The sequence below is a fragment of the Helianthus annuus genome, chromosome 9, assembly GCF_002127325.2.
Source record: "Helianthus annuus cultivar XRQ/B chromosome 9, HanXRQr2.0-SUNRISE, whole genome shotgun sequence".
NCBI classification, from domain to species: domain Eukaryota; kingdom Viridiplantae; phylum Streptophyta; class Magnoliopsida; order Asterales; family Asteraceae; genus Helianthus; species Helianthus annuus.
The window spans coordinates 44,098,015-44,111,683 of NC_035441.2; positions in this window are offsets into that span (position 1 = coordinate 44,098,015).

Sequence of the window (13,669 nt, forward strand, 5' to 3'; positions counted from 1 at the left end):
CCCCTGTTCATGAAATCCTTTTTCAACTCGGCTTTAGAAAATGAGGTTTTACCTTTCAAATCATCGAGTTTGAAGACTTCTGAAATGGATTGTGGAGTGATTTGGATCTTTTTACCCTGTATCGAGGAGTTGATGGCTGTGACAGTTTCTCCTTGTTTTTCAAGGGTAGCCTTGTTCCAGAACTCTCTCTGGGTTTGTAGATAAATGGGAGCGTCTGCTGTTATCAAAGTTTTATACTTTGATGCAGGCAAGATGTCGATGATGGAGTCGAAGGAGTTGTTGATTGTGGGTTTTGTGAGTATGCCCACATAGTTGTGAGGGGATTTGTAACGAATTTTTGTGGTTTCAGTGGCCATTTGAGTGGCGTCAGTGGGAGTGGAGGAAGAAGATGATTTTGATTTTGTCTTCGATTTTGATTTCGTCATTTTTGATGAAGAAGACCGAAGAAAGCTTTTGTGAAGAAGAGTGGGAAACTGCTTTGAGAAGAGAATTTTTTGGAATTCAATTCGACAGTGTGAGCCCCTGTTTGGGTTTAATCAGGGTTTTATTTTAGGAAAAAGTGAATACTGACGTGGCAGCGGTTATAATGATCTGACGACTAAAAACTGACCACGTGCCAACCCCTGATGAAAGAGTAAATAATGGAGAACAATTGTTTTTGGTGACCACTGATGAAAAAAGCATCAGTGGTTACAACGGTAATAAATGAAGCAGTGGGTGATTTTCACCATCAGTAGATGCTTTTACTACATCAGTGGATCAGTGGATACAACACTGATTTTGAACATCAATGCTTATCAGAGGAAAATGAGAACAGGGTGTGACACCTGTGTCACTCCAACCATCAAACAAATGCCAAACCAAGGAAATATTGTATTTCATACTTGAGATTTGTATAAATATGTGTATGCTTTGCACATATCAATTCTTGTTCAATTTCATACTCTACAACGCTTTCTGGAGAATTATACGCAAACTGGTGCATAAACGTACTCAGTTTAATGCGACAAATACTCCGGGAGACCATCATACACTTAACATACCTTAAATAACCTTTACATAACTTAGAAATAAGTTTTGAAGGCTTTGGTATGGCAAAAACAAGTTAATTCGCTTACAGGGACTAAACTTGACAAACTGTAAAAGTATGCCAATTTGAACTGTAACGAACATTCCGGAACATGTCCATAAGTTAAACATACCATAAATATCCTTTACATAGCTTAGAAATAGGCTTTGAGAGGTTTGGTATGCTAAAACAAACTTTTGGATCATTCAGGGACTAAAAGTGTCAAAAAGTGCCTAAGTTTGCACTTTCGCGCATAACTTACGTTCTGAATACATCCGGACATCCAAAAATTTATGTAAGCATCCTTGTATTATGCCTTAGTGTTTGGCATAAGAAAAATCCATTCGTCGCGTCATTTGGATCGTCTTTCACGCTTATGCGCATTCCGTCGTAATTAAGCGAACATCGCGATCGTACGGCCAAACGAACCGACATCCGGAATATTTTTGAGCATATTTCAAGTCCCCTACACTTTAACTTCATCTTAGAGCCTTGAAATGAGGTTAACGGGGCTTAAACGTGCCAAAAATGGGCCAAAATACGTGTTTCTGAAGTGCAGGGACCAAAATTGAAAATTCTGGTCTGGGAACCTTAGGCGGGGCGCGTAAGGATTTGCCAAATCCTTAGGCGGGCCGCGTGAACATGTCTGACAGAAGATTTTGCATTTAATGAAGAATCTGGCCTTTCGTTCGATCAAAGGGCGATGCCTTTTCACCCAACGAAGAGCCAAGGGTCAAGTTCACTGAACTTATCCACTTGGACACATGTACGCACGAGATCAAGGCACGATATTCGATAAAACGATCCTAACGGTTCCACTTTTCCTATAAATACCCCCCCCCCCCCTTTAGTGTAAAATTCACAAAATCAGATCTTAGAGCTCTAAGTTGAAACCATTGTTTCATACCTGAGCTATTTGGTCTTGATTAGCACTCGGGGACCCTCCGTAAGTCTTCTTTCGCTCTTTTATTCGCTTTTCGAGTCCGAAAGTCAACGTTTTGTTGACTTTCTGCATTGACCAGCTTTTGGTCAATGTGAAGTTCATGAAACTTCATAACGTGAGCGTGATCACGATGGTTATGGTCCATAGTGACCATACCTACTGATTACCACGTTATCTAGGCTCAGTGACGAGTCGTAGTTTCGGCCAAAATGCGCATTCTTGCGTATTTTGTAACCAAACTACTCGTGGGCATCAAAGCCGTTTGTTTTGATGCCAAACCTGTTTCTAAACTTAGTTAAGCATGTTCTAACATGCTTAGCTCGTCACTTTTAGTTTAGTGCTTATGTAGGGTCGTAAGGTAAGCGATTTAAACCATCGCTTATACTTTCGAACCCGACCCATTTGGTCGGTCATTAGGACCCGACCAAACACATTTGGTGACCATAGCTATAACCTTCCGAGGTTATACCGTGTGGTCGCAATGTTAGGCGTTCCAAACGCGTTCTACGCGAACGACGCGTAAGGTAGCATAAGCTACCTAAACAGGTCGTAATGGACCGTAAGCACTTAGGATTAGTTTCATTTTAGTATGTAGGCTTTGCTAAGCCATATTACACGAGTCTCCATACTCGTTTGGTTTACGAACCCGCGTACTGTCCGATCCTTCCGATTTGGTCCGGTATATTAACATAAGCTACCTATTAGGTGCCGTTGACATTCCGTGATTTTTAGCATTATCCGGTTATTATATAAGGAATCCAAAGCAATCTCAGGTGAGTACATTGAACCCCATCTTTTACATGTTTTCGAGGAGTCAATGTGAGTATATTGAACCCCTCTTTTACTGTTTTCCAAACTGTTTTGGGGTGAAGCATGTGTACCTATCTGTTATTTTCATGATTTCAAAGTATAATTGATTATACATGATAGTATTTATCTTTTGACAAACTAAATGACTATCTATGGTTTAAACACTGATTTCTCAAAAATTACAAAAGTAATTGTTGGAACAGTACTTATTTTGTTCACCAGACCGATTGGTAGTATGATATAGCGCTATAGGACTAGACACCCCATTCCTGTTGTCATGGAATGTCTGAAACCAATTTGTTTCTCCATCCAAATAGGGATTTCCTTTGTAGTATCCTTATAGTCTCAAAGGTGTAGTTTGATGCACCAGGTCTGAATGAATTCTTAAATCGCACCTTTAAAGTATAGTTTGATATACTCTCATGTGTGGTGTTGTACAGAACCAACATATATTTTGTAATCATCCAAAGCATATTTTGATATGTTATTTACAAACCAAGACATAGTTTAATATGTTATTTATCACATCCAAAGCATATTCTGATATGTTACTTACAAAACTAAAGCATAGTTTAATGTGTTATTTATAAATCCAAGGTATACCTGTAATATACTACTGAAAACTATTATTTTGAACAACTAAAGTATATTTAATATACTATCTATCAAACGATTTGGTTTTGGTTAGTGTTTAGATAACAGAACGAGTGTAATGTGATGAAAACATGGTAGATACGCCGCTGGTACTTCTTATATATAAGTGTTTTCATTGCATTACATACCGTGGCGTTATTTAGTACACTTGGGTTAGCAAATATTGGAACTGAAATATATTTTAATATATTACTTATTCAACTTTCTTAAAACCAAGGTATATTTTATATATACCATAAACGTTTTATTAAAACATTGTTTTTCAAACAAACTTAACTTATACAAACTCATTTTACATGGTTATTCAGTTAACCATACATTATTCTTTTATTTATACATATCATCTGATCCTATCGTTTTTCAAATGATTTACAAGACAAAGCAAAAATACGAGGTTCATGACTAAACATTTTCTCAAACTCAAGTCATGAACTCCGTTTTCACAAAACCTATGTATCTCACAGGCATTTTTATGCTGACGTACCTATTTTTACACATGTTTCAGGTGCTGTCTTGAGATGATTGTTGATGCATGCTACATTTAGGATGGACTCGTGCCTTAGCAACTTTAAAACTTGGAAGATCATAGTTGTACTTATGTGATTGTAATAGAACAACGAGTTCATTTAATCAATAAAACAATATTTAAATTTCCATGTGTTATGAAACAATGATTCTGTTACAACACTCCCCGACGTTTCCGCCACGTTTTGTATGTTCTACGTGGTCGGGGTGTGACAGAAAAGTTGGTATCAGAGCTCATGGTTATAGGGAATTAGGTTATTAGTAATGCTTTGACCTAGTCTATAACCTTCCTAGGACCCTAACGCGAGTTTACTTGCATTTAGTCATAAAACAACACCGTCACCTATCCTTAGGCGACGACCGCAACAAGAACATAAATTTCAAAACCGCTTTGAAAACTAATCATCTGTTCTAGGATGATTGATTACTAGGTTTTGAACCCCCTGTTATAAGGTTTTGAACCCCTTTGAATTTTCAAAACTCTCGTCAAAGTTGGTCTAAATATTGTGAACACGTGCAAACTGGAAGGGTGGGTGCCTGTACCCTGAGTTTTCTGTCTAAGGCTAGAGTGTTCGTACAAATCCACATAATCGGACCAGTCACTCTTACCTGGGAACTCTTGGGGTGAGTGTCCACTTATAGGCGAGCATGTCTTCGCGATACATTATTTTTGACCTATTTGCTTTGATTAATCACCAGGTCGTGTGTTGCTTTGTAGTAACAGACAGACGGCCACTATCCTTGCTTTCATCAGATTTGTTCCATCTCATTCTTTTCGTCTAATTCTCTCACTCGTTTCCTCTCATGTTTCCTCTTTTAGAATGCCTCCTCGACGCGACAATCAGATGGCGAATGCCGAACTGGCGGAAATCATCGCGCAACAAATGGCTGCTGCCTTCCCAATTCTTTATGCTCAAATAACTCAAGCCATCAACAACAACAATGCTCCATGCAATTTCAAGATTTTTAACTCAGCTAAACCGCTCAAGTTCAATGGTTCTGAGGGAGCAACTGGTCTTCTTCAATGGTTCGAGAGCATTGAGAACACTTTCCGTCACGTTCAGTGTCCTGAAAATCGCAAGGTCGAGTTTTCTTCGAGTGTGTTTCAGAAGAGGGCTCTTACATGGTGGAATGGGGTTATGAGAGACCGCGGTGCAGAGGTTGCATTAGCACAGACTTGGGCCGAGCTTAGGGCTCTTATGATGAAGGAGTTCTGTCCTCGTCATGAGCTTAGGGCTCTAGAAAGGGAATTTGATGATTTAAAGCAAGACAGTGGGGAACATCGAGCCTATACTGATCGCTATGAGGAATTGAGCTTGTTATGCCCTACTATGGTTACGCCTCTGGATAAGGCGATTGAGAAATACATTGATGGGCTTCCTGACGTAGTTCAGGACATCGTTACTGGCAGCAACCCTACTACTGTCAGACAAGCCATTGAATTGGCTGCCACTCTGACTGAATCCCAAATCAGGAAGCGCAAGCTGTTTCGGAAGGGCGACTTAAGACCATCTGACAAGACTGCTCATGTGGAAACAAAGGAAGAAAGTACTGAGGTGCCCAAGAAGAAAAAGCGCAAAGCCTCTCAAAGCTACGCTGTAACTGCTCAAGACAAACAAGTTGCACCAAACCAGCCAGCACAACCTCGTAAAAGACAAAACTATGTTGGTACCGCACCTTTGTGCAACAAGTGCAACCGTCATCATCTAGAGCAAGAGCAGTGTCACAAATGTACCCACTGTGGACGGTTGGGACATTTGATCAATGTTTGTCGTTATGCAAATCAAGCTGCTGCAAACCCTGCTGCTGTTCAAGCACGGTTTCCTCCAGGGTCATGTTATAACTGTGGTGACCTTACCCACTACAGGAACAATTGCCCAAGGCTTGTTACATACCTCCAGCGCATGGACGAGTGTTCAACATCAATGAGGCAAACATGAACAATGATGCAGCAGTGAACAATTAGTGTTTTGTATTACCTTAGTTGCTATCTTTTGACACTTCAAGACAATTCCGTTGTTACGTAAATAAAGATTTGTTGTTTTTATGCAAAATTTATGCATTTGTGTGAATGCTTGATGCAACTTTATGATGTCAGCCCAAAGACAAACTACTCGTATGGTTCTGTCATATTATGATCACTTGTGATCTCCCCAAGAACCTTAAACTCTCGTTTCTTTTAAGAAACAAAGTCAAACACTTATTGAGAATCCCTCTATCTTTATAGATAGATCTTCATAAATCGTTAAAGTGCCAAATGAAATCCATAGGTTGGATTCCTAGTGTGCCTTAATATCCATACCTAAGGATAACAAAATAAAGAATCAAGTTAACTAAATTTGTGCTTATGTATTTTCTTACATGTTTTGTGGTTGTATGTGATCCATCCAAATCCTCATAGAATCTTTCATATCTTCATACGAGAGATTCATAATGGGATATCCAAAGATACTATCTTAAACCCTTAATGGATTTCAACATTGTAGTTAAGTCCCTCTGGTTATAAAGTATTATTCTATAATTGGACCTCTTGAATGGTCTGCTTAAACAGATTGATTTTGAAAATCTGATTAGAAATATCATGTGATGATATAACTAAAAATGATCCCTTAAGTGGTCTATTTAAAGAGATCGTACGACGGTCTAGTTAAGAAGATCATGTGTTGATCTAGCTAAAAAGATCGTTCGTTGATCGACTTAAAAGGATCCTTTGGTGGTCTAGTCGAATCGCTTCATGTTTATTCAAGTAATTTTTCCTACGGATTATGAAATAGACTGTGCGGACTGTGCAAGGAATTACGTAATTATGGAGGCCTACATAATTATGGAATTCAGTGCACAGGAACCACAGGAAGTTTCATCATGTGTTAAGACCTAGTGACAAGAATAATGATACGGGAGAAGTCTCGGACCTCGACCAATGTCATTTATTCTCACACTCCCCCAATTCTGATCTCAATCACACACCACGTTTTCCTATGATAAGCCTTCATAAGAAACGTTCGTCAATCAGTAGTTCAAAATTTCATGTTTTACTATTTCAAGGAATTCACTCTGAGGGTTAACAAATTCGCTAAGAATCCTAACATGGCCCAGGGTTTTACCTAAGGGTTCAATGGATCTATTATAAGGCGAAACCTTCACGGCTGTCCTCACGAGTTTCCTCTAGAATTAAATTTCGGGACGAAATTTCCTAAAGTAGGGGAGACTGTGACACCTGTGTCACTCCAACCATCAAACAAATGCCAAACCAAGGAAATATTGTATTTCATACTTGAGATTTGTATAAATATGTGTATGCTTTGCACATATCAATTCTTGTTCAATTTCATACTCTACAACGCTTTCTGGAGAATTATACGCAAACTGGTGCATAAACGTACTCAGTTTAATGCGACAAATACTCCGGGAGACCATCATACACTTAACATACCTTAAATAACCTTTACATAACTTAGAAATAAGTTTTGAAGGCTTTGGTATGGCAAAAACAAGTTAATTCGCTTACAGGGACTAAACTTGACAAACTGTAAAAGTATGCCAATTTGAACTGTAACGAACATTCCGGAACATGTCCATAAGTTAAACATACCATAAATATCCTTTACATAGCTTAGAAATAGGCTTTGAGAGGTTTGGTATGCTAAAACAAACTTTTGGATCATTCAGGGACTAAAAGTGTCAAAAAGTGCCTAAGTTTGCACTTTCGCGCATAACTTACGTTCTGAATACATCCGGACATCCAAAAATTTATGTAAGCATCCTTGTATTATGCCTTAGTGTTTGGCATAAGAAAAATCCATTCGTCGCGTCATTTGGATCGTCTTTCACGCTTATGCGCATTCCGTCGTAATTAAGCGAACATCGCGATCGTACGGCCAAACGAACCGACATCCGGAATATTTTTGAGCATATTTCAAGTCCCCTACACTTTAACTTCATCTTAGAGCCTTGAAATGAGGTTAACGGGGCTTAAACGTGCCAAAAATGGGCCAAAATACGTGTTTCTGAAGTGCAGGGACCAAAATTGAAAATTCTGGTCTGGGAACCTTAGGCGGGGCGCGTAAGGATTTGCCAAATCCTTAGGCAAGCATAGATGATCACTTATTCAGGCACATGCATAAGATTGGCATCAATTTCATCCTTCGATTTGATAATTTTGCAGATTTTTGTCTTAGTTAGGTTTGGTTCTCCTTCCCTCTTTCTCTTCTATGCACACACATACACACACAGACATGCACTTTGTGTTTTATTTGTTTTAAAATAAACTTTCATTCACTTATGTACATTTAGTCCCTCTAGTTTCAACTGTTGTTTATTAACACAGAATATTTCATTCCTTCTACACTAACATCACATTTCTTTAACTTATTTAGTCAACTAAAGTTATGACATTACATACTTAGAACATTTAGGTAAAATAAATAAATTGATTATTTTTGGGGTGTTACAACGATAGGTAGATGGGACAACAGTAACCCAACGAGAGGTGGGAGATCCTTTTTCGATTCGGTTTTGAACAGGAACAGGGTGGATATTATTATGGTGGACGACAATGTGGAAGGGTTCAATCAGTGGCTTGGCGTGTCTTTAGTCGGTAAGGTGGTCGATTTCAATACTTTGACTTCTTTGAGGAAGTTGTTGAGGAGTCGAGGGTGGAAGTTAGTGGCCATTAAGTACGTAGGTTGATTCTCAGTTTTCTTAGTGTTTACGTGCTTGGAGGATGCTGAGAGTTTCTTGTCGGATAAGAATACATGGTCTGTTTGGTTTGAGGGTTTAAAGGTATGGGATGGTAATTTTAAGGAGGATGAGCGGATAGCATGGTTGCAGGTTCATGGTGTGCCGGTCCAGCTTGCGTTATATCAGGTGTTGGAATTGGTTGGGAGTCGTTTTGGTAAGGTTGTGCAGCCGGCGAGGATGTTGGTTGATGATAATAATTTTTCTTTCGCTTATATTGGCGTTTTGACTAAGTCTTGTAGTAGATTAGTGGATCGAGTGGACATTAGATGGAGGGGTTTAATTTTTAATGTGTGGACTGATGAAGACGTGGGTGAGTGGGTTCCAGAATGTGTAGAGGATTTCGATGATGTTTCGGAGACGTCGGTGCGAGAGGATGATAGGGCTGTTAATCCGTGAAGGCATTTTGAGGAGGAGGGAGTACAAGGGGATGGTGATGTTGTGAAAGGGAGTACAGTTGAGTTGGAAATGGGAGAAATTCGGGATCACGAAGGTGTGGAAGAACGTCTGAATTCACTGCATGATGTTGGTATAGGATAAGAGAATAATGTGGAGTGCTCGGCGAATAATTTTACTGTTTCAAGAGATTGTGCTACGACTGTTCATAAGAAGTTTAGAAGAAAACAAATGTTTGACTAGTGGATCACAGGAAAGGCCGAAGAAACGTCTCAGGGATGATAACGATCCGTTTGGGTTGGATAAGTTTATCGGGATTATTTCGAATAACGTGGGTCAGTACGGTAATGAGGAAAGTGAATCCAGTTCGGAGTTTGTGACACCGGATCTCAATACGCATACGGCTGCAAGAGAGGAGAGTCGTGATACTGAAGAGCAATTGGTTGGTGGAGTTTTCGTCCAAGATTCTTTTACGGATAATGTCAGGCTCCGTTTATTCTTGAAGCTGAAGAAACAATTAATTTAGGCAGAGCACTTGGTGCGGATGACTTGAGTGAATTTATGCCAAAAATTCACGAGGTGTTGCAAAGTGAAAGGTTTCAAGAGGGTGGACGATGAATGTTCTTTCTTTGAATATTCGTGGGTTAGGGAATCCAGGTAAAGCGGTTGGGTTCGAGGTTTACGGGTTCATCATGAGGTGAGTTTTGTTATGATTCAAGAAACGCAATTTCTGGATTTAGATTCGGTGGATGTTGGTTGTTTTTGGGGGAGAGGGGATTTTTGTTTTGATTGGGTAGGTTCAGCAGGTAGATCGGGAGGTTTGCTTTCACTATGGGATCCAAAAGTTTTTCATTGAGGGAGGTGTCCAAATTTTCCAACTATTTACTTGTTTCGGGTAACATCAAAGGTAGTGGGGTTTCGAGTCATATGCTCAATGTGTACGCTCCCAGAATGTGGTGGCTAAGAGGGGGTTGTGGGCGGAGATCGGCGAGTTAATTGAGGATGGAGATGGGTTACGGACGGTGGCAGGGGATTTTAATTCGGTTAGAAGCGAAGGTGAAAGGCGAAACTCTATTTTTAATTCGTCAGAGGCTAATGCGTTTAACGACTTCATAAACAATACGAATCTGCATGAGTACTTGTTGAAAGGGAGGCGATTTACTTTTGTGGTAGGAGAAAAATTAAGTCGTATTGATCGTATATTTGTTAACTGGAACTTGTTCATGGAATGGCTGAGTGCGGAGTACTTAGCGCTTGAAAGAAACAAGTCGGATCACGTCCTTTAGTGTTGAAGACCGTTTATAGGAATTTTGGACCTAAGCCGTTTAGGTTCTACAACTCTTGGCTTGATCAAGAGGATTTTTTTTTGAAGTTGTAAGGAAGTCGATTGGTGATGGGCTTCATGTGGGGGATCCGGACACAAGGTTGATGGGGAAATTCAAAAGTCTTCGTAAAGATATTTCGGTTTGGGTCGATGAATGCAAGAAAAAGGAATTGGGTGAAAAACTTTTATTGGAACAAGAACTTAGGGAGTTGGATGCAGCCATGGAAGAGAGAGAGTTGTTGGAAGTGGAGGTGTGTGTCACACCCCGACCGCGTATAACATGCAACCGCGGCGGAAACGTCGGGGAGTGTTGGGACAGAATTAATTGTTTCATAACCATGGAAATTAAAGTTACATTTCATTTATCAAACAAGCGTATTACATTGTCCTTAAACAGGAAGTAAAGAGTTCATAACATAATTAAACTAGTCTATCTTCGTTTTATGTCTCTAAGGCACAGGTCCGCCCTAGTATCACAATCAACATCCTAAGCAACAGCTCCTGAAAACACACGTCAGCATAAAAATGCTTGTGAGATACATAGGTTTTGTGAAAATGGGATTCATGACTTGAGTTTAAAGAAAACGTTTAATAACAGTCAGTTATGAACCTTGTAAAATGTTTAGTCTTGTAAATCATATGAGAAACGATAAGATCAGATGATATGTATAAATAAAATGTAAGGTTAAAGGAGAGTAAAAAATGAGTTTGTATAAGATAAGTTTGTTTGTAAAACAATGTCTTGTGAAGAATATGTTATTTGTGAAAAAGGTAACATGTCTATACTGAAAGGATTTAAATAATGCTATTATAGGTAATATTATACAAACATTTATATATAGGAACTACCAGCGGCGTATCCACCATGTTTGTATCATATTACATACGCCACGTTACTCAAACCATTTACCCAAACCAACCACCTTGTAAATTGTTCATGTATAAATCAATTGTCGAGTGTTATTGTGTAAACCATATCGAAATGTCTATGTTCAATGTAAACCACCAAATGTGTATATCAATGTCAAAATGTTTATGTTTACTGTAGATCATGTAATATGTACCCAAAATATATCACGTATGGTAAGTGAAATATATCAACTAAACCATATGTAAAATGCATAAAAACAAGGCATTGAAGTAAAACATGGTTTAAATCAAAGTTATGTTTTGTGGAACAAATGCATGCTATACTGATACAAACATTTATGCGGTATTGTGAAAATGCATACATCCAAGCCTTGAGACTGTGGCGATAAACCCTTAAACAAATTAAAGGTTTATCTAAGTTATGTGTATCGAATTCGGTCATTCCTTTCGTCCAAACCAACCTAGGATGTCCGGAATGGGAGTTGTCAATTCCTATGGTACCACTACCTACTAACGAACGGCGTAGCTAATGTTAATGAATGTATTGTTCCATGTTAAACAAACCAAATGTCATACCAAAATGAAGGCATGTGATGTAAGCAATTGTACTAAGTATGCACACAATGGGCATAAATAGCATGAAATGTAATGTGAAACAATGTACTAAGTACGCACACAATGGGCATACAGAGCATCAAATGTAATGTAAAACAATGTACTAAGTACGCACACAATGGGCATACATAGCATGAAATGTAATGTAAAAAAAATGTACTATGTACGCACACAATGGGCATACATAGCATGAAATGTAATGAAATCATGTACTATAATGTACTAACGAACATAGCAGGTATATGATGTGAAAACAAGGAAAGCATGAAAGTAACAAGTAGGCACGTGTGTTTCACCCCAAAATGTTTGGAAAACAGTAAAAGAGGGGTTCAATGTACTCACCTGAGATTGCTTTGAAGTTCTTGTATAACAACCAAGTACTGCTAGAGATTACGGATATCAAACGGCACCGAATATAGGTAACTACGTTAATATACCAGACCTAAATCGGAGGATCGGATAGTATGCGGGTTCGTAAAACAAACGAGTATGGAGACTTGTGTAATATGGTTTAACAAAGCCTACATACTAAAATGAAACCAAACCTAAGTGCTTACGACCCATTACGACCCGCTTAGGTAGCTTATGCTACCTTAACGCGTCGTTCGCGTAAAACGCGTTTGGAACGCCTAACGTCGTGACCATAAGGTATAACCTCGGAAGGTTATTCCCTATACAACTATGGTCACCTAATGTGTTTGGTCGGATCCTAATGATCGACCAAATGGGTCGGGTTCGAAAGTATAAGCGATTGTTTAGATCGCTTACCTTACGACCCTATATAAGCACTAAACTAAAAGTGACGAGCTAAGCATGTTAGAACATGCTTAACTATGTTTAGAAAACAGGTTTGGTATCAAAACAAACGGTTTTGATACCCACGAGTAGTTTGGTTACAAAATACGCAAGAATGCGCATTTTGGCCGAAACTACGACTCGTCACTGAGCCTAGATAACGTGGTAATCAGTAGGTATAGTCACTATGGATTATAACCATCGTGATCACGCTCACGCTATGAAGTTCAAACGAACTTCGGTTGACCATAGGCTGGTCAACGCAGAAAGTCAAACATAGTTTGACTTTAGGACTAGAAAGCGATTAAAAGAACGAAAGAACACTTACGAAGGGTCCCCCGAAAGCTAATCTCGATCCAGGAGCTCAGGTATGAAGCAAAGGCCTCAACTTAGAGCTTTAGATCAGATTTTTGTGGGTTTTAACCAAAATGGGGGGGGGGTATTTATAGGAAAAGCAAGACCGTTAGGATCGTTTCTTGAATATCGTGCCACGATCTAATCCGTACACTTGTCGCAAAGTTGTGGTGGCTTATTTTGCCCCCACCATAGGGTTTTGACAAGTGGCATTGCCCTTTGGAGAGTTGAAGGGCTGTTACCAGCTGTTTAAACATTGAATCTGGTCCAGAAGGGGCCTCGCGTGACGCCTAGACCCCTCGCGTCACGCCTAGCCCTTATTCTGCTGAATTTGCAGAAATGGTCCCTGCACATGTTTCGTTGCGTAACGGCACTTCTAACACCCGTCAAACCCAATTTCAAGCTCCGCAATGATGTTAAGACATAGGGAACATGAAATATGCTTGAAAATATCCCGGATTTCGGTTCGTTTGGCCGTACGGTTGCGATGTTCGCTTAATTACGACAGAATGCGCATAAGCGCGAAAAATGATCCAAATTGCGCGACGAATGGATTTTTTTCATGCCAAACACTAAG